The sequence below is a fragment of the Orcinus orca genome, chromosome 21 (assembly GCF_937001465.1).
Source record: "Orcinus orca chromosome 21, mOrcOrc1.1, whole genome shotgun sequence".
Lineage (NCBI taxonomy): Eukaryota > Metazoa > Chordata > Mammalia > Artiodactyla > Delphinidae > Orcinus > Orcinus orca.
In genome coordinates this window covers 9,690,830-9,710,580 of record NC_064579.1, presented here as the reverse complement: position 1 = coordinate 9,710,580, position 19,751 = coordinate 9,690,830, and the positions used below count along the sequence as shown (strand labels likewise).

General features: G+C 39.9%; 1 protein-coding gene across 3 annotated transcripts in view; it reads right to left on the bottom strand.

The window, feature by feature from the left end:
* FUT10 (fucosyltransferase 10) overlaps window positions 1-19,751 on the bottom strand; it is a 242,347-nt gene that overhangs the window by 57,410 nt on the left and 165,186 nt on the right. For 2 of the 3 annotated variants that reach the window (XR_007474652.1, XR_007474653.1), the window contains exon 8: window positions 340-460. The exons of the other annotated variant lie outside the window; for it this stretch is intronic. The gene's annotated coding sequence lies outside the window, so the exon portion shown is untranslated. The remainder of the gene's footprint in view (window positions 1-339; window positions 461-19,751) is intronic. 3 annotated transcript variants of the gene reach the window in all.

Sequence of the window (19,751 nt, the reverse complement as noted above, 5' to 3'; positions counted from 1 at the left end):
AAAAACAATAATCAATGATAGTTATTGTACCTGTATTACATCTCAATATTACTGATTTTTTTTAATGTGAAACCTGGAGCAAGGACCCCTCTTGACTGAGTCTAAGGGCAGTAAGGAAAACAGAAACTAGTAAAATAAACTAAAAATGTACAATTTGTAAGGTGGATAGAGACCCCGATCACCGTGTTAATAGAAGCCTAGGAGTACCAACCGCTGCCACACATCAACAACAGCTAACAATGAGGGTTTCTGTTGGCTTTTTTTATGAGATGGTCAGTCATTGGGGGCCACAAGAGGAGACAAAGGAGTGATTCAGGAAAACAAATGTATTATACTCACAGGTCCTAGAAACAGAAGACATAGCACAGCACCCAGTGCCACGTGGAAAAACACCAGGGGAGTCAGGAGGCAGAAGACAGGAAGCAGGGGAGCACTTAGACCGTGGCCTTTATTGGGGTTTCTGCAGGAGAGACAAAGCAGGGCAAGTAAACAGTTTAGGGCTGGCTGGTTTGAATAATTTCAGCGAGCTTTGGGATATAGAGATGGTCTCTAGTTGCCTGGTACCTGGCCTTAGGATAATTAAGGCAAAGGAATATCATCTCCTGGGGTGCAGTGGCCAGATAGAGGAAGCCAGGCTCCGGACTGCTTAGTTTGCATATCAAGGCCATGCTCCCAGCTGAGCCCTAGCTTGCCTCTAGGAATTGGTTAGCCCCGGGAGGAGCAGTCTCTCCCCAGCCAGAAAGGGATATTTTTAAGATGTTAAAACAGCATAACATGCAGGAGGGAAAAAAAAAATATATATATATATATAATATACATATATAATATATAATACATATATAATATATAATACATAATACAAACAATGCCATTTCCTACGTGCCATGAACACTTCTGAATTTCTTGAATTAACTCTTTTCATCTGGTTAACAACCCTGCTAGTGAGTCAAACGTAGCACTGAGTGTTGCAAGCCAGGTGAGGACCAGAGTGGACGATTCTTTTGTGCTAAGGCCCGTGCTTAATTATTAGAAGGTTGAAGTCGAAGCTAGATTGTTTCCGGTTAAGATGTGAAGGAGCAAAAACAAAGAACATAGACAGCTCCCTCCAGATGTTGGCTGTGAAGAAAACAAATGTTACAGAGTTACAGTCAAAGGAAGATTTGTTTTTTTAGGTTCTGAGATTGTTAACATGTTATATAATAAGGGAAAGGATCTGGGAAAGATAAAGATATTGAAAATATAAATGGTTTGGGGGATACTTGATGAAAAAGGAGAACTTGAGTGAATTACTTTACCTCTTGGAGCCTTACCTATTTCTTAATCTGTAAAAGTAGTTATCATAATCCCAACTACCAAAATTTTGGTGAGGATTAATGAAAGAAGATACAGCACATTTAGCACGTATTCTGGCATAAAGTATTGCTTAATAAATGACCATTTTATTCCTTCCACCTTCTTTTTCTTTTAATGTCACAACACAACTTGCTCTATGATGTGCAAACCAGCTGCAGAATGTAAACTTGCTATAATTCCATCTTTTCAGGTTTTTTATGAATCCTTTTAAAAATACCAGGGGCAAGGGGAGCTGGAGAACTTTCAAATGAGTTATTGAGAACCTGATAGATGTCAATGGCTGTATCCAAATGCTGAATAGGAAACGAAGCATAGGAATAAATGTGATGCTTTTTGGAAATGAAGACAAAGTGTAAAGGAAAACTGAAGTAAGAGAATACATTAACCCCGAGAAAAAAATTTATTGAGTTTGTTATTGGAACAGAATAACTGGTACTTTTATCTCAGACGATTGCTGCATTAAACTAAACAGACCAAAATGTTGTAAGCTTCCTGATTACCTTAAGTGGCATTAGCAATGTAAATCAACAGAGCAGATGAACTATGTGAGATTAACTGCCTATAAAAATGGGGTAAGAGTGAATATGGGATTTTTATTTTTAAAAGTTAAACTACAAAAATAGCCCCAGGGACATATAAAGGCAGTCAGGAAATGTCAAAGATAAAAATGTTAATTAGAACATTTGGTTTCTTCTTAAAGCAGGCTGTGGTGTTGTCCTTTCTTTGACATTTGGAAACCTGAAATTCTTCTTCACCAGTTCACCCTGGACTAACATACAGCTTCATTAAAAAAAATCAGTGAATGTGATATTTAGTTTTTAAGAGTTCAAAGATTGTGCCCTCACTGGGGGTAGGTAACACGGAGTCAAGCTCGGTAATTCACCCAAAGGTAAAATCTGTAAAAAAATATTTGCTTAAAACCCCCTGGAGAATATTCTGTATCCCTTAGAGTAACAAGCAGGGAGGCAGTTTATTGCTGTCTCTATTCTCTGTATTAGCATTTATGTAAGAAAGGGAGCTAGAGCTGCTAGAATGAAAATGTGTTCCAGTGAAGCACAGAGAGGGCACACTTCAGAGAATGTGGGTCTGGACATGAATCCCGGGCATCAACAACAGACTTACATGCTCCTCGCACACAGGAAGCACGTGTACTCACGTACACGCGTGTGTATGTCTACGTATAGTGTGTGCATGAGAGTCTTTTGAAGATCTAGTTAAAATACAGATTCCAGCTCCACCCAACTCAGCTCCCCACTCTAGTCAACTGTATTAATAAGTCTAGTGTTGACCCCAGGAGTATGCATTTTGAACTATCGCCCCCATGTGATTTTAATGCAGGGGCTCTGACGACCATACTTATAAAAGCAGTTATACGGCCATTTTTAAGTTACTCACAATAAGGAAAAGAGGGATACTGATTTAATTAGTATCTTTATCTAAGCTGCTTTTCCCTTAAGCAGAGTAAGGTAAGTGATCTGATTTCTGAGCCTCTGAGCTCCTTGAAGTAACAAAGACACTCTGTCATTAGAGCTCACTCTGGATAGGTTCTTCCTTTACAGAAGTAATGCATTGATTTAAATGCACATTCAGACAAAAATAATACATGTGTAATTTGGCCCGTCCTATTTCTAGTGTGCTAGAAAGGTAAAGCTGTTGGAGACATCCCACCAAAGAAAGGCCTTGGCGTCTACCTTCCTTGACCTCTTTCATCTCTAGTGACCTTTGTCTCCACTCTACATTATTATTCCACTCCCATGACCACAACCTACACAGTTTAGCTTCGCCCAGAACAACAGAAATGGAAATCTTTCCATCAGGAATTCCCCCCAGTGACCACAAAGCTCTGGCCGTCCATGCGGGGCTCCTCTGAGACCTCTGCTCCTTGCCCCATCTCCCTTTGCCTCATTAGAGTCCTGTCTTTAACTTCTCTTGTTCATTTTGGATTTCATCATCTCAACAATTTTGTTGGGACTAAACACAATTCCTTTCTGCATTATCTTTCTATCTTTCATACCTGACAAAACACAAACCCTAGATCAATCCAGCTGACCATTTTCTCAGTGCTCACACTGGGATACTGGACTCAGAGATAAGTGAAAAACACTGCAGACAATTGCCACTATAAATTCATAATTTATAAACCTCATCTCGGTTCTCAAACTTCTCAGAAATCCCTCTTTATTTTACTCATACACAATTTCCCATTCTCCATGCTATGTATTTCCAATCTTTGCCACTCTCTTCGAACTTCTTGACCCCTCATTCCCAAGGAAAAATGCACCCCCTATTTCATTCATAGAGAAAACAGAACACACCAGACAAGAACCACTAAACTTTCTATCTCCAGACAACACACGTGCCGACACCTGCTCCTGTTATAATGGATGAAACATCTCTTTTTCCGTCCCCAGAGAATCCTACCATGGTGCTTTCCATCCTTTTTTCTTCTCTTGTTTCTCAAAGTATCATCTGTGAAATACCAGCATCGTTATCACCTAGGCACGGAAGGCTTGACAAGGTACAGAAGCCTCAGTCCAAACCTTCAAAATCAGAACCTCTAGATTCAGCATCAAAGAACTGTGCAATTTTTAAGTTTTCTAGGTGATGTTTGCTCTCCCTCAAGTACGACAGTAACTGACCTTTAGCCTCATCAGAGACCTACAGCATTTACTTCCCCTCATCCCTGGGTCTTCAATACCTTCCAACAGTATTTTAACTTGCATAATCCTCTCATCAATATTGACTGTCTGTCCCCCCACCCACTTAGACCTTTTATTTTTCTTTGCTGATTCACAAATTTCCTGAGACAGTTGCTACTTACTTTCTACACTTTCTAAACTGGCATTCCCTTTTCAGTCAACTGTCCCTACCATCACCACTCCCACCTACTTGACTGACAGTGGTAGTCACTAACTCACTCCATGGCTGAACCCAGGAGGCATGTTTCTGTCCTCATCTTACTTGAATTGTTGACAACATCTGCCTCAGCCGACCTCCTTCCCTAGCCTTCTCTGACACTCTGCAAGCTGCTTCTTCTCTGTCATAGCTCACTCTTATTCTCTGCCCACTTCTTAGAGTGCTCTACAGACTTCTTCTCTAGGATTTCTTCTCTTTTAATTGACATATATGTTCCTGGGGAAGTACCATCTGCTTCCATGCCCTTTTTTTTTTTTTTTTTTAGGATCTTAGTTCCCCAACCAGGGATTGAACCTGGACCATGGCAGTGAAAGGGCTGAATGCTAACCACTGGACTACAGGGAACTGTAGGGAATTCCCTCCATGTCGTTAAATATTATATATAATCTGATGAACACCAAATCGATACTGGAAGCCAGATTTCTCTCTCAAGCTGCATTTCCACCATGTCCATCCCACTCCCACACATTCCCCAAGCCTGTTTCTGTTCTCTGTTCTCTACCTGAATCATCCCTGAGCATCACCTGTGACTCCTGCTTCTCCTCCACCTCCACATCTCATTAGTCATCAAGTCCTATTTATTCTATCTCCTAAGTCTCTGCCAAATCTGTTCATTCCTTTCTCTACATCTCCCCCTGTTCTTCACTCCCCTTCTTTTCCTGAATATTCAGTACCAAAACCATTAGGTGGGACCAAGGAAGGCAGGCATCAACATCAATGTGGGGGTGACAGGGAGCTGCAGTGGCCCAGGGTATCAGAGCCAGGGTGGGATGAGAACAGCAGCGAGTGCTAGAATGGAAAGGGAGAAAACTAGATTGAACACTGTTATGTTGGACTAGGAATTGGAGGTTCAGGTATGAATTTAAGATTTTTAATATAGATATATAGATAGACATAAATAGAGATAGAGGTATATAGAGGTATATAAATAAATAAATATAGATGTAATGTATACACCTACAGGTATATGTATATGTATATCCCTTAGCACTGTTGACTGAGATGGCCTGAGAGGCTGATGTATATGGTTGTATTGGATTAATGTTGGAAAATGTCCATGTTTGTAGGAAATACACCCTAAAGTGTACAAAGATGGTGGAACATTAGATAAGTAACTTATACTCAAGTAGTTCAGGAGAGGAAAAAAATCTTTTTACTGTATTTGGAAATTTTCTGAAACTTTGAGATTGTTTGGAGATGAAACAATAAATAAAAACAACAATGAGATATCGCTACACACTTATTAGCATGGTTAAAATCCAAATGACATGTATTTTTTAAAACCTATCTTTTTCTGTCAGTAATTACAAGATCCCACAGACAGAAAATCAGTAAGTATACAGTTGAACTGAACAGCACATCAATCAACTGAATCTAATTGACATTTTTAGAATACTTCATCTAACAACAGTAGAATACACATTCTTCTCAGGGTCACATGGAACGTCCACCAAAGTAGACCACGTTCCTGGCCACAAAATATGCCTTAACAATTTTGAAAGAGTAGAAATCATACAAATTATGTTCTCAGACCATATTGGGATTAATTTAGAAATCAGTAACAGAAAAGTGGCTGGAAAATCCCCAAATATTTGGAAATTAAACAACACAATTTTAAATAACACATGGGTCAAAGAAAAAGTTTCAAGAGAAACTTTAAAATATTTTGAATTAATTGAAAATCAAAGTAAAACATCAAAGTTTGTGGAATGTAGCAAAAACCGTACTTAGAAGGAAATTAAAGCATATATCAGAAAAGAAGACAGATCTAAACTTAGTAATCTAAGCTTCTACTTTGGGAAACTAGAAAAAGAAAGCAAATTAAATTCAAATTAAACAGAATTAAAGGAAGAATAAAAATGGAGCAAAAATCAATAAAATTGAAAATAGGAAATTAATAGAGGACATCAGTAAAACCAAAAGCTTTTCTTGAAAAGATCAATAAAATTGCTGAACCTCTAGCTAGGCTAACTAAGAATAAAAAATAGAAGACACAAATTACTATTATCACAAATGAAAGAATACTGATTCCATGGACATTAAAAGGATAATAAAAGGGAAAAAAAGAATAATAAAGTATTATACACAACTCTATTCCCACAAATTTGATAACCTAGATGAAATAGGCCAAGCTCTTGAAAGGTACAGTGTACCAGAACTCACATAAGGAGAAATAGATACACTCAATCAATAGGCCTATATCTATTAGAGAAATTGAATCAATAATTAATAATCTCCCAAAGCAGAACACACCAGGCCCAGATGGTCTCACTGTTGAATTTTACCAAACACTTAAAGGAGAAATTAATACCAAATCTTGGCAACATGTTCCAGAAAATGGAAGCAGAGAGAATACTTCCTAATCAATTTTATGAGGCCGACATTGTTCTAATAGCAAAACCAGACAAACAAGTTACAGAAAAAGAAAATTACAGACCAATATCTCTCATTAACATGGATGCAAAAATCCTCAAGTAAGTATTAGCAATTGAATACAAAACTGTGTTAAAAGATCATACACCATGACCAAGTAAGATTTATCCCAGGTACACATTCAAAAATCAACTAATGTAATCCATCAATCAGGCTAAAGAAGAAAAATCATATGATAGTATCAATAGATACAGAAAAAATTCTCTACCTCATTTGATAAAATCTAACTCATTCATGATAAAAAAACTTTCAGCAAACTATGAATAGAGGAGAATTTTCTCAACTTGATAGGAAAAATTTATAAAAACACTATAGCTAACATCTACTTAATGGTTAACATACAAAAGTGAATTGCTTTCCTATATAACAGTAACGAACAACTGGAATTTGAAATTAAAAACACAACACCATTTACATTAGCACCCTCAAAAAGTAAAACATTTAGGCATAAATCTAACAAAATATATATAATTCTATATGAAGATAACTATAAAATTCTGATCAAGGATTCACAGAAGATCTAAGTGAATGAAGAGATATTCCATGTTCATGGACAGGAAAACTCAATATTATTAAGATGTCAGTTCCTCTCAGCCTGATCTATAGATTTAATGAAATTTCAATCAAAATTCCAATGAATTATTTTGTGGAGATTAACAAATTGACTCTAAAGTTTGCATGGGAAGGTAACAGACCCAGAGTAGCCAAAACAATATTGAAGGAGAAGAACAAAGTCAGAGGATGACATTACCTAACTTACTATAAAGCTACAATAATCAAGACAGTATGATATTGGTGAAAGAACAGGTAAAAAGATCTGTGAAACAGAATAGAGAGCACAGATATAGGCCCACACAAATATAGTCAACTGATCTTTGACCAAAAAAGCAAATGCAATTCAATGAAGAAAGGATTGTTCATTGAACAAATAGTGCTGGTACAACAAATAGTGCTGTCCAGTGCTGGAACAACTGGACATCCACATGCAAGAAAATGAATCTAAACAAGATCTTACATCTTTCACCAAAATATCAATATTAACTAAAAGTGGATCCTAGACCTGAATGTAAAACACAAAACTATGCACCTTCTGCAAGACAACAAAGAAGAAAATCTAGATGACTTTGGGTTTGGGGATGAGTTTTTAGATACAGCAAAAACATGATCTATTAAGGAAAAACTTCATAAGCTGGACTTCTTTAAAATTAAAATGTGCTCTGCAAAAGGCACTGTTAAGAGAATGAAAGTATAATCCACAGTCTGGGAGAAAATTTTTGTAAAACATATACCTAATGAAGTACTAGAATCTAAAATAAAAAGAACTTTAAAAACTCAACAGTAAGAAAACACCCAATTTAAAACTGAGCAAAACATCTGAAAAGATACCTCACCAAAGAAGATATACAGATGGCAAATAAGCATATGAAAAGATGTTCAACACCATACGTCATTAGAGAATTGCAAATTGATAAGATGAGATGCCACTACACACCTAGTAAAATGGCTAAAATCCAAAACACTGATAACACCAAATGCTGCTCCAGTTGGAGCAACTGGAACTCTCATTCATTACTGGTGGAAAAGCAAAATGGTACAGCCACTTTGGAAAACCGTTTCCTAGATTCTTAGAAGTCTAAACACAGGCTTACCATATGACCTGGCAATTCTGCTCCTAGGTGTTTATCCAAGTGAGTTGAAAATATAGTCACACAAAACTTGCACATGAATGTTTATAGTAGCTTTGATCATAATTGCCCAAAATTAAAAGCAACCAAGGTGTCCTTCAATAGGTGAATGTATAAACAAACAGTGGTACATCCATACAATGGAATATTACTCAGTGATGTAAAAAAAAAAAAAAAAGAGTGATCAAGCCACAAAAAGACATGAGGGAACCTTGCTAAGTGAAAGAAGCAGCTCGAAAAAAATGTATGTAACGTAATGTAGTATGTAATGTATGATGCCAACTATATTACATTCTGGAAAGTCGAAACTGTAGGACAGTGCAAAGATCATTGGTTGCCAGGGATTTCAGGCAGGGAGCAAGGGATAACTAGGTGAAGCACAGCGAATTTTTAGGGCAGTGAAACTATTCTGTAGGATAGTGTAATGGTAAACAGATGACATTATGCATTTGTCAAAACCTATAGACCTGTACCAGACAAAGAGTAAACCCTAATGGGAACTATGGACCTTAGGGAATAATCATTTGTCAGTAATGGTGTATCAGTTTTAACAAACGTACCACACTCATGGCAAGATGTTAGTAGTAGGAGAAACTGTGTGCAGGCACAGGGGGAGGGGTTAGTATGTGGACCTCTGCATAATTTTTCTGTAAACTTAAAACTGCTCTAAGAAACAAAGTCTATTAAAAATGATAAATAAATAAGATAAAAAATAAAGTCTACTAAAATATCTATCCACTTTTCTGCCCTGCAATTTTTATACTTTTGTTCAAGCTACATCCATTGTTTGTCCCTGTGCTATTATAACCTCCCACCCACCTTCAAATGTCCCCTCTCTGGTCCATAGTCCACTCTGCAGCAAGAGTGATATTTTTAAAATATAAAAATAGTCGTGCTCTCTCTAACTGTAAATACTTCCATTGTTTGCCATTGCCTTCAGAATACAATTCTGAATCCTTCAAGTGGATAATCCAGCCCTCAAGGGCTGGTCCCTGCCGTCTCCTCTAGAGTCTTCCTCACAAATCCTGCCCCACCGTCAGACGCCAGCTCTGCAGAGCTCCTTGCCATTTCTCCAGTGTGCTGTCTTCTCTCCTCTGTACTGTGTTCCCTCCCCCACTATCCTTCACTCAGATGAAACCTATTCCTCCTCTGGTCTCATCTTAAACATCTTTTCCCCTAGGAAACAGTCCCAGTTTGGTTGAAAAGGGACCCTAATAACCTTCAAGTTTAAAAACAGAATTTTACGGATTTTCAATTTACACATCTGATAACTCACCTTATTATATTTTAGGAAGAGCCTGAGAAATGCATCCCAGCCTAGTCTGCGGCTTTAAGGGATGGAACAAAAGCACCTGAGGGAAAAAAATGAAAAACACAAAACAAAACAGAACAACCAAATCCCACTCAGCCATACGTGTGTGATTGGCTTTCCAAGTACAAATGTATCTGGGCTGGATAGCAGCCTGGACCCCAGTGAGGACTCCCAGACTCTGATCCCATGTCACAACCAAAACAAAGTTAAATTGACCCCTGGGAAAGTTGACAGGTCATCACAGCTGTTCTGGTGTGGATGCAGGCAGATTCCTCCAGGTGATAGGGACTGTTACTATAGGAATAGCTCTTGCGTATTAAAGAGGTATTAAAAAATAGTCCAGCTGTTCATGAAGAGTCACTTGGGCCTGGGACGGAGAGGTGAAGGGTCAAAGCCAAGGTTAAGGTTTGAATTGAGAACATGCTTGCCCCTCAAGGGTCTAAGACAGGAGGACAGGCGAACACTTTATGAACGCTAGAGCCCAAAGGATAAATATGTATTCCTCCTTTTTACAAACAAAATTTAATGAAGAGGGAAGCATCTCTGCTAAAGGTGGTGGTAACTGCATCCATCATCTATAAGCAGCTGAGCCTGTTTATCTCAAAGACGCGTAGATGGCAGGCTCTGATTTTTTAAAAAATTTTTTAACATCTTTATTGGAGTATAATTGCTTTACAATGGCGTGTTAGTTTCTGCTTTATAACAAAATGAATCAGTTATACATATACATATGTCCCCATATCTCTTCCCTCTTGCATCTCCTTCCCTCCCACCCTCCCTATCCCACCCCTCTAGGTGGTCACAAAGCACCGAGCTGATCTCCCTGTGCTATGTGGCTGCTTCCCACTAGCTATCTATTTTATGTTTGGTAGTGTATATATGTCCATGCCACTCTCTCACTTTGTCCCAGCTTACCCTTCCCTCTCCCCTTATCCTCAAGTCCATTCTTTAGTAAATCTGCGTCTTTATTCCCGTCTTGCCCCTAGGTTCTTCATGACCTTTTTTTTTTTTTAGATTCCATATATATGTGTTAGCATATGGTATTTGTTTTTCTCTTTCTGACTTACTTCACTCTGTATGACAGACTCTAGGTCCATCCACCTCACTACAAATAACTCTATTTCATTTCTTTTTATGGCTGAGTAATATTCCATTGTATATACGTGCCACATCTTCTTTATCAAATCATCTGTCGATGGACACTTAGGTTGCTTCCATGTCCTGGCTATTGTAAATAGAGCTGCAATGAACATTTTGGTACATGACTCTTTTTGAATTATGGTTCTCTCAGGGTATATGCCCAGTAGTGGGATTGCTGGGTCGTATGGTAGTTCCATTTTTAGTTTTTTAAGCAACCTCCATACTGTTCTCCATAGTAGCTGTATCAATTTACATTCCCACCAACAGTGCAAGAGGGTTTCCTTTTCTCCACACCCTCTCCAGCATTTATTGCTTGTAGATTTTTTGATGATGGCCATTCTGACTGGTGTGAGATGATATCTCATTGTAGTTTTGATTTGCATTTCTCTAATGATTAGTGATGTTGAGCATCCTTTCATGTGTTTGTTGGCAATCTGTATATCTTCTTGGGAGAAATGTCTATTTAGGTCTTCTGTCCATTTTTGGATTGGGTTGTTTGTTTTTTTGATATTGAGCTGCATGAGCTGCTTGTAAATTTTGGAGATTAATCCTTTGTCAGTTGTTTCATTTGCAAATATTTTCTCCCATTCTGAGTGTTGTCTTTTCGTCTTGTTTATGGTTCCCTTTGCTGTGCAAAGCTTTTAAATTTCATTAGGTCCCATTTGTTTATTTTTGTTTTTATTTCCATTTCTCTAGGAGTTGGGTCATAAAGGATCTTGCTGTGATTTATGTCATAGAGTGTTCTGCCTATGTTTTCCTCTAAGAGTTTGATAGTGTCTGGCCTTACATTTAGGTCTTTAATCCATTTTGAGTTTATTTTTGTGTATGGTGTCAGGGAGTGCTCTAATTTCATTCTTTTCCATGTAGCTGTCCAGTTTTCCCAGCACCACTTATTGAAGAGGCTGTCTTTTTTCCACTGTATATTCTTGCCTCCTTTATCAAAGATAAGGTGACTGTATGTGCGTGGGTTTATCTCTGGGCTTTCTATCCTGTTCCATTGATTTATATTTCTGTTTCTGTGCCAGTACAATACTGTCTTGATTACTGTAGCACTGTAGTATAGTCTGAAGTCAGGGAGCCTTATTCCTTCAGCTCCATTTTTCTTCCTCAAGATTGCTTTGGCTATTCGGGGTCTTTTATGTTTCCATACAAATTGTGAAATTTTTTGTTCTAGTCTGTGAAAAATGCCAGTGGTAGTTTGATAGGGATTGCATTGAATCTGTAGATTGCATTGGGTAGTATAGTCATTTTCACAATGTTGATTCTTCCAATCCAAGAACATGGTATATCTCTCCATCTATTTGTATCATCTTTAACTTATTTCATCATTGTCTTATAATTTGTCTCCTTAGGTAGGTTTATTCCTAGATATTTTATTCTTTTTGTTGCAGTAGTAAATGGGAGTGTTTTCTTAATTTCACTTTCAGATTTTTCATCATTAGTGTATATGAATGCAAGAGATTTCTGTGCATTAATTTTGTATCCTGCTACTTTACCAAATTCATTGACTAGCTCTAGTAGTTTTCTGGTAGCATCTTTAGGATTCTCTATGTATAGTATCATGTCATCTGCAAACAGTGACAGCTTTACTTCTTCTTTTCTGGTTTGGATTCCTTTTATTTCTTTTTCTTCTCTGATTGCTGTGGTTAAAACTTCCAAAACTACGTTGAATAACAGTGGTGAGAGTGGGCAACCTTGTCTTGTTCCTGATCTTAGTGGAAATGGTTTCAGTTTTTCACCATTGAGTACAATGTTGGCTGTGGGTTTGTCATATATGGCCTTTATTATTTTGAGGAAAGTTCCCTCTATGCGTACTTTCTGGAGGGTTTTTATCATAAATGGGTGTTGAACTTTGTTGAAAGCTTTCTCTGTGTCTATTGAGATGATCATATGGTTTTTCTCCTTCGATTTGTTAATATGGTGTATCACATTGATTTGTGTATATTGAAGAATCCTTGCATTCCTGGGATAAACCCCACTTGATCATGGTGTATGATCCTTTTAATGTGGTGTTGGATTCTGTTTGCTAGTATTTTGTTGAGGATTTTTGCATCTATGTTCATCAGTGATATTGGGTAGGCTCAGATTTTAATTCTTTGAAACCCAAGCTGTGAGGCAGAGATCCAGACAAGGGATGCAAAGGGGAAAGTGTAAACTGAAGAATGTCAGGCAATACAGGCAACAAGAGAAGGTGATAATAGTCCTTCTCCTCAGGTTCCCAAAACACCCAAGGTGGCCTTAAACTAGGTTGAGTCTGGGAGGGCGGAGGATGCTGAACCACTGAACTTGCTGTATAAGGGACCGCAGCCACCAGTCACTTCTATCTCTGCCTGGACACTTAGTTATCTGCCCTCTGCTTTAGCCTCCAATACTATTACTGCATCTTCCTTGGAGCAGTGGTTCACTCATTCATTTATTCAACCATTCATTGTTCATTCAATAAATATTCATTGGGACCAGGCACTGTGGACACAGTGATGAATAGGACAGACATCTTTGTTCTCACTGAGCCTACATTCCGGTTGGGGGGATAGACAATAAACAGACAAATACATATACAAAATAATGTCAGGAAGTGAAAAGTGCTATGAAGGAAAAAACCTAGGATAAAAGAATAGAAGGGCTAAAGATGGTGGTTTACATAGAGTGGTCAGAAAGATCTCCTTAGAGGAATATGACTGTATGTCATTTTCACATGGTAATTCTAGGTTTAATTTTTTGAGGAACTGCCATACCATTTTCCATAGTGGCTACACCATTTTACATGATTGGATTTGTATTTTCAAATGATCACTCTGGATGCCGAGTGGAAAACAGATTGTAGGGGGACAGGAATGGAATCAGGGAATGCAGTAAGGGGGCTATTGCAGTGTTACAGGCAGTCAGTGAAAAACTGATTACAACGCCCTCGGGGGGGGGCAGTGAGGACAGGGGACCGGTGGGCGGGAGAGAAGAAAACTAATGATGGCACCAATCATGGATAAGTTGGGCTTGGTACAGACCACCAGGCTCACGACCACAGGGGCACAGCAAGCTCTGGGGATAACTAGATGACTCAACTCACACTCTGCTCAGTCAGCGGTCTCCATGGGAACACTGCTGAATTTGGCTGGAGGTTGAGGTATGACTGATACTACAAACGACGTCTCTCACACACAAACATCCAGCTAAAGAAAGTGAGATGCAAGGCAGGCACCTCTTTTGGAAACCAAGTCCCAAGGGAAGACAGGGAACTAAGAGCCCCAGAAAGACATCACTATTCACAGATCTGGCTCTTCCTTTCGTCATGAGGTATGACTTTGGGGCCAGGCTAAGGGCTGCAGTTTGTTCTATTTATGAGAAATCTGCCACTTCTTATTTGTGTTTAGGCACAAGGATCAGGAAAGATTTGGAGGTATAGGGAGCTGTGATTTGTCAACCTCGCAATTGTTTCTAACCCTGTTCAGTTATTTCTTTCCGAGGAAATCCAGCAAACCTTTCTCTCAATCAATCTAAATACTCGTGAAAATTGTTTTGTTAATAATGACATGTAATAAATGGCTTCTGTTTCACCTTTTCAGAATAGGATCCACAAATCCTTCCCAGGACCTGAAGAGTTCTTGAACTTTTAAAATGACAAGGATTTCACCTAAAATTACTGGGCTAAAACACTTCAGATAAAAAGAGGAGTGTGTTTAATTTACCACAGTGATCAATTTCAGACTAAGGGTATAATACCGGCAGCTAGGGGAGTTAAGCCTTGATAAACACTAAGACCAGTCCAATTCCCTGCTAGCCAATTAGCAGCTTTTCATTTGCAGGAGAATTTCACCCCATAGAAGAGTCGTTGAACCAAAACCACAAAATCTTATTGCTGATTGTCTACTGAAATTCACTCTCCAGTTGGATTATACACAATCCCAGAGGCTCAGATGAGAGATGGTGGACAGGGAACTCTCAACAACAACAGCAACAAAAAAAGCTAGCAATGCATAAATAAGTAGATAAAGCAACTGGACCAAAAAAACCCATGAGAGGACCTGTAAGGTTTTTGGAAGTATTTCTTCAACCGAATGCTTGTTTTTCATCATCAAATTTTTCATCAGAAGTTTATATGTTTCCAGGTTTGTCCACATAACAAAAACAATAATCATTTGCATTGATGTGTTTAGTTTAAGAAGTGATTTCATTATACAACATTTCATTTAAAATGGAAAAGACTCCATTTTGTAGATGTTAAATGCTTAGGTGTCTTACTCAAATCCTGAGTCTTTGTGGTAGACACTTTGGGCAGGAACGACCTCAGAAGACAGTTGTGTAGATGATTTTGATTTGGTTTTAGGGACGTGGAAAGGAGGATTTTTAAACAAGGACAATACTTTTATAAAAAAGAATAAGGGTGTTCATACTGTAACTTGAGGGCTTTGTGGCCCTAAGAAAAAGCAGTGTACATAACTGTTTACGCTCAAGGTCCGGTATTAAGGGCCCTGGCTTCTTAAACCTGATATACCCCTATTTACCATGTAACCTCAGGGAAGCTCAGTAAACTGAGCCTCAATTTTACCAATATGCAACATGGGAAAAGTATTAGTGCCTCCCTCTCCGGGAGGCCAAGAAAACTGAATGTAATACTGCACGTAAAGCGGTTCACCCAGTGCCTAGCCCACACCTGGTACCCACACGAGAGGTGACCATTGGGATGACTCCTGTTCATACACCTAGAATTCCTAGAAGCCTGTGGGATGAGAAGTCACACAGTCCAGATGGAGCTGCCAAGTTTGAGCTTAAGGGGTCTACTTATTGCTGCTTAGCAAGTGTAAGGGGCTTAGAAAGCAGAACAGGGCCACAGCAAGGAAAACAGCTAGGACAGATTGGGGAAATACAAAAAGAAGTTTCTTCTCTTCCTGGCTCTTAAAGACTGCTGTTGGCGAACACCCTCTTGGGCATTTTTTTTTTTTTATAAGATGTTGGGGGTAGGAGTTTATTAATTTATTTATTTTTGCTGTGTTGGGTCTTCGTTTCTGTGCGAGGGCTTTCTCTAGTTGTAGCAAGTGGGGGCCACTCTTCATTGTGGTGCGTGGGCCTCTCGCCATCGTGGCCTCTCGTTGCGGAGCACAGGCTCCAGACGCGCAGGCTCAGTAGTAGTGGCTCACGGGCCTAGTTGCTCCGCGGCATGTGGGATCCTCCCTGACCAGGGTTCGAACCCGTGTCCCCTGCATTAGCAGGCAGAGTCTCAACCACTGTGCCACAAGGGAAGCCCCCGCCTCTTGGGCTCTTAGAGGATTCTCCACTTGATTGTTCTCCATGACCCACCATTAGTGAAACAATCTTTATGAAGGAAGTATTTATTTTTAAGTCACTTGGTTGCCCAACCTGTTTTTAGAACTCAAGCACTCTTTTAGATTTTTTGGTCAAATTTTATTGCATCAATTTTTTAAATCACCTCTTCTAATCTAAAAGCATTATATAACCCATAATTTATCTTTAAATCTCATAATTTCTAATTTATTTTATTTAGAAGCTTTGATATCCTTTGACTGTTTTGTATCTACTAGTTGCACTAGAATAGACACTGTTTCATGATAAAATTTTATCAGTCTTTTCCATCACCTCTCCTATTCCAAAAGTATTCTATCAGCCATAGTTCATTTTAATTCTAACAATTTCAGATTCATTTTATTTTGAAACTTTGATATCCTTTGACTATTTATAACTACTAGTTGCATTAGAAGAAAAGCTGTTTCATGAACCCAATCAATGCTGATTCAATGAATGAATGTGAAGTATATAAAGGCACAGGAAATTTGGAATTTAAAATTACTAGCTAAAGAATACATGCTGACCCGTGCAACCGAAATGTCTATCTGTGGATTGTTGAGAATGATAAAGAAGGGCCCCTGTGGGGACAGTGAATGTGGTCTCACGGTGAGTGTGACCTCGTGACTTTTATATAGACTCCACTGCACAGAAATACTTTCTACCTCTCTTTTTCTTAAACTTTCCCCAACCCTCCTCCTCCACTCCAACAAATATCGCTGAGAAAATATACTCATATCATTAATACTGGTTCATTGCCAAAATAATTTCTGTTGGAGTCTTTGTAGAGATTCTCAAATAGTACACTTCTTGGCAAAAATTCTGAACCAGTTGAGAAATAAGACAAAGAAGAAAGGCAGATGGGAGGCCAAAATGTCTCAGGTATTACTAACTGTACAGATATCACTGATGGCCCGCAAATTTGTTCTGTCTTTGGGAAGCACATTTTTCAGGACCCCTCGAAGTTGGGAGGCTCTGTTCTCTACAGTGGGATGAGAGCAGGTGTCATATCTCCACTTGCAGACCAGGTCTATACAACCTCCCATTCATATTCCTTCATTCTCTTTTGCCCTTCTTGTGGGCAGGATGGAGATATTCAGAGATCCTAGAGGTCACGTGTTGAAGAGAGCAGAGCAGAGTGACCACATGAAGGAGAGCCATCCACTGACCTGAACACCAGCCTTGTATCGTTAGGAGACAGAGAAGTAGACTACTTGTCCTTGGTCACTAGACGTCTGACGGCTCCTATTACCGCAGCTCAGCCTAACTTCGCTGATGAAAAAGCTGATTGTAAAGACCACGTCTCTTATCTGTGAGAAGGTAAACTCCAGCAGAAGCAATCTTATCCACTTGGTACTTCTGCCCGGGGTTTCCCTGCGCTCTCCCCACCCCTCACCCCCATGCTGGCAGGAGCCCAGCAGAAAGCCTGCCCCAATGACCCTCCCTGGAATTACAAATGACCTCTGGAGAGCCGCTTCTGGAAGACACGTTGGAATGGTTATTTATGGAAGAGTGAAACAGGATTGCAGAGTAGAGATAAAAGGGAATAAAGAAATAAAACAAGAAGGAGTGGGAAAATAAGTTCCTTCTCTATGAGCCTGAAATCTAACGCTGATTCGCTCCCAACCCCACTTCTGCTCCGTGGACTAAATTTTGGCATCCTGTCCACATGCTCCCCAGCATCAAATCTTGGCTTGCCCTGGACTCATCTTTTCCATCTCAGCCCACACAGCTGGGAGTTCTGCAGAAGCAGAAGCCTGCCAAAAATAATAGTTTTCCTAAATGTCCAACAGCAAGGGAATTGGTTTATATATTATGAAGCATCTGGTCAATGGAGTATTATTCAATCACTAAACATGATCAACCTGAAGCCTTTGTTAACAACATGGAAAATGTCCCTGAAATAATGTTGCTGAATTTTTCCTTTCCTAAAAGCAAATCATAAAAATTCCTTATGCAATAGGGCACCAACATAAAAAAATGTACGTGTGGGAATAAAGCTATAGATTAAATTTGGAGACAGAAAAGCAATTGTTGGGTTAGAGTAGTGGGATTCAACCAATGTTGTATCGTTTCATTAAAGCTATTCTATGTTTAAATGATAAAAGAAACAGCTTTGCCATCCCTACTCAACAAAACTACAAGGGAGAGGACTCCCACCCCTCCTTGTCTTTAGAGGAATCACCCCTGTGGACAGCAGAGGGAGCCTGACAGAGCTGGGAGACGCTCCAGACGCCCCATGGTCTGCACTGATTCCCAGTCTGAGCATAAGACCTGCTGTTGCTTCCATATGTCCTTGCTTTATTTTTAAGTCTTTTAAGATTCTAAGCATTTTGCATTCTGAAGGTGCTATTGTCTGCCTTAGTAACTCAGACACCCAAATACAAATACTCCTAGACTCCCTTTCTTCTGATGCTCCCAGTTAATGTAACATTATTTAAAAGGGCTAATGGAAAATCTAGATCATTTGAAAAGATGAATATAACTGTTGACAAAGCTTGTGAAGGTGGGCTTTGCACCCCTGTCACTGTCCAAGAAGGTGTTGGAAATGAAGTCCACTTGTAGCTGTTTCTGTCACCTTCTTGTCATGTACCTGGAGAACGCACACATGAAAAGTATCTAGTACCAGTAGAATGCAAGTTAATCCACATTGCATATATTTCCTGCCTCAAAACACTTCAAATATCAAAAAGCTCAGTTTATCACCACCCTCCCCATCCCTATTCCAGCAGCTCCGTCCTCTAGGGTAAAGGGAAGTGGCGGTGTGCTGTTGTCATTCGTGTTCCAAACCCTGGGCTTGGCTTCCCAAACATGAGATCTCTGAGGGGAACTTTCCTCAGACTGGAACCCCTGGCTCCAGGCTTTGCAGATGCTCATGGAGCTAAACACAACTCCAGACAAGGCCCTGAGATAAAAGAGAGAGAGCCCCTCGTGAGGAGCATGTTAGACAGAAGAATCCAGAGTGACAGCTGAACAAACTGTAGGCATTCTTGCTCAGGGGGAGGAAGACTGAAAAACATATAAGCAGCCACTGGATGAGATTAATGAACTTCTGACTGGGGAATCTGGCCCCCAAACTCATTTCTCAGCTCAGTGGGGGTGGGAGCACATCACAGGCAGCTGACAGACGCGGGCAAGGTCCCGGGAGACGGCGGCGGCAGGAGCAAGGCCTGCCCAAGGCGGAGTCTTCCCTGTGGCCCCGCTCTCCGCTCTGTTCACAGCTGGCCAGAGCTGGTCTGGGCCCCAGAAAGCCACTTCACCCCTTTTCCAACCTCCTTTCCGACTGCCAGCCCTCTTTTCTGATCTTGCTCCGTGTCAAAAAGAATTGTCCAAGGGCTTCCCTGGTGGCGCAGTGGTTGAGAGTCTGCCTGCCGATGCAGGGGACGCGGGTTCGTGCCCCGGTCCGGGAAGATCCCACATGCCGCGGAGCGGCTGGGCCCGTGAGCCATGGCTGCTGAGCCTGCGCGTCCGGAGCCTGTGCTCTGCAGAAGGAGACGCCACAACAGTGAGAGGCCCGCGTACCGCAAAAAAAAAAAAAAGAATTGTCCAAATCATTGCTCCCTTCTCCATCTTCTGCAACACTCTCCTCTTCCCCTATATGAACACTTATCACACTT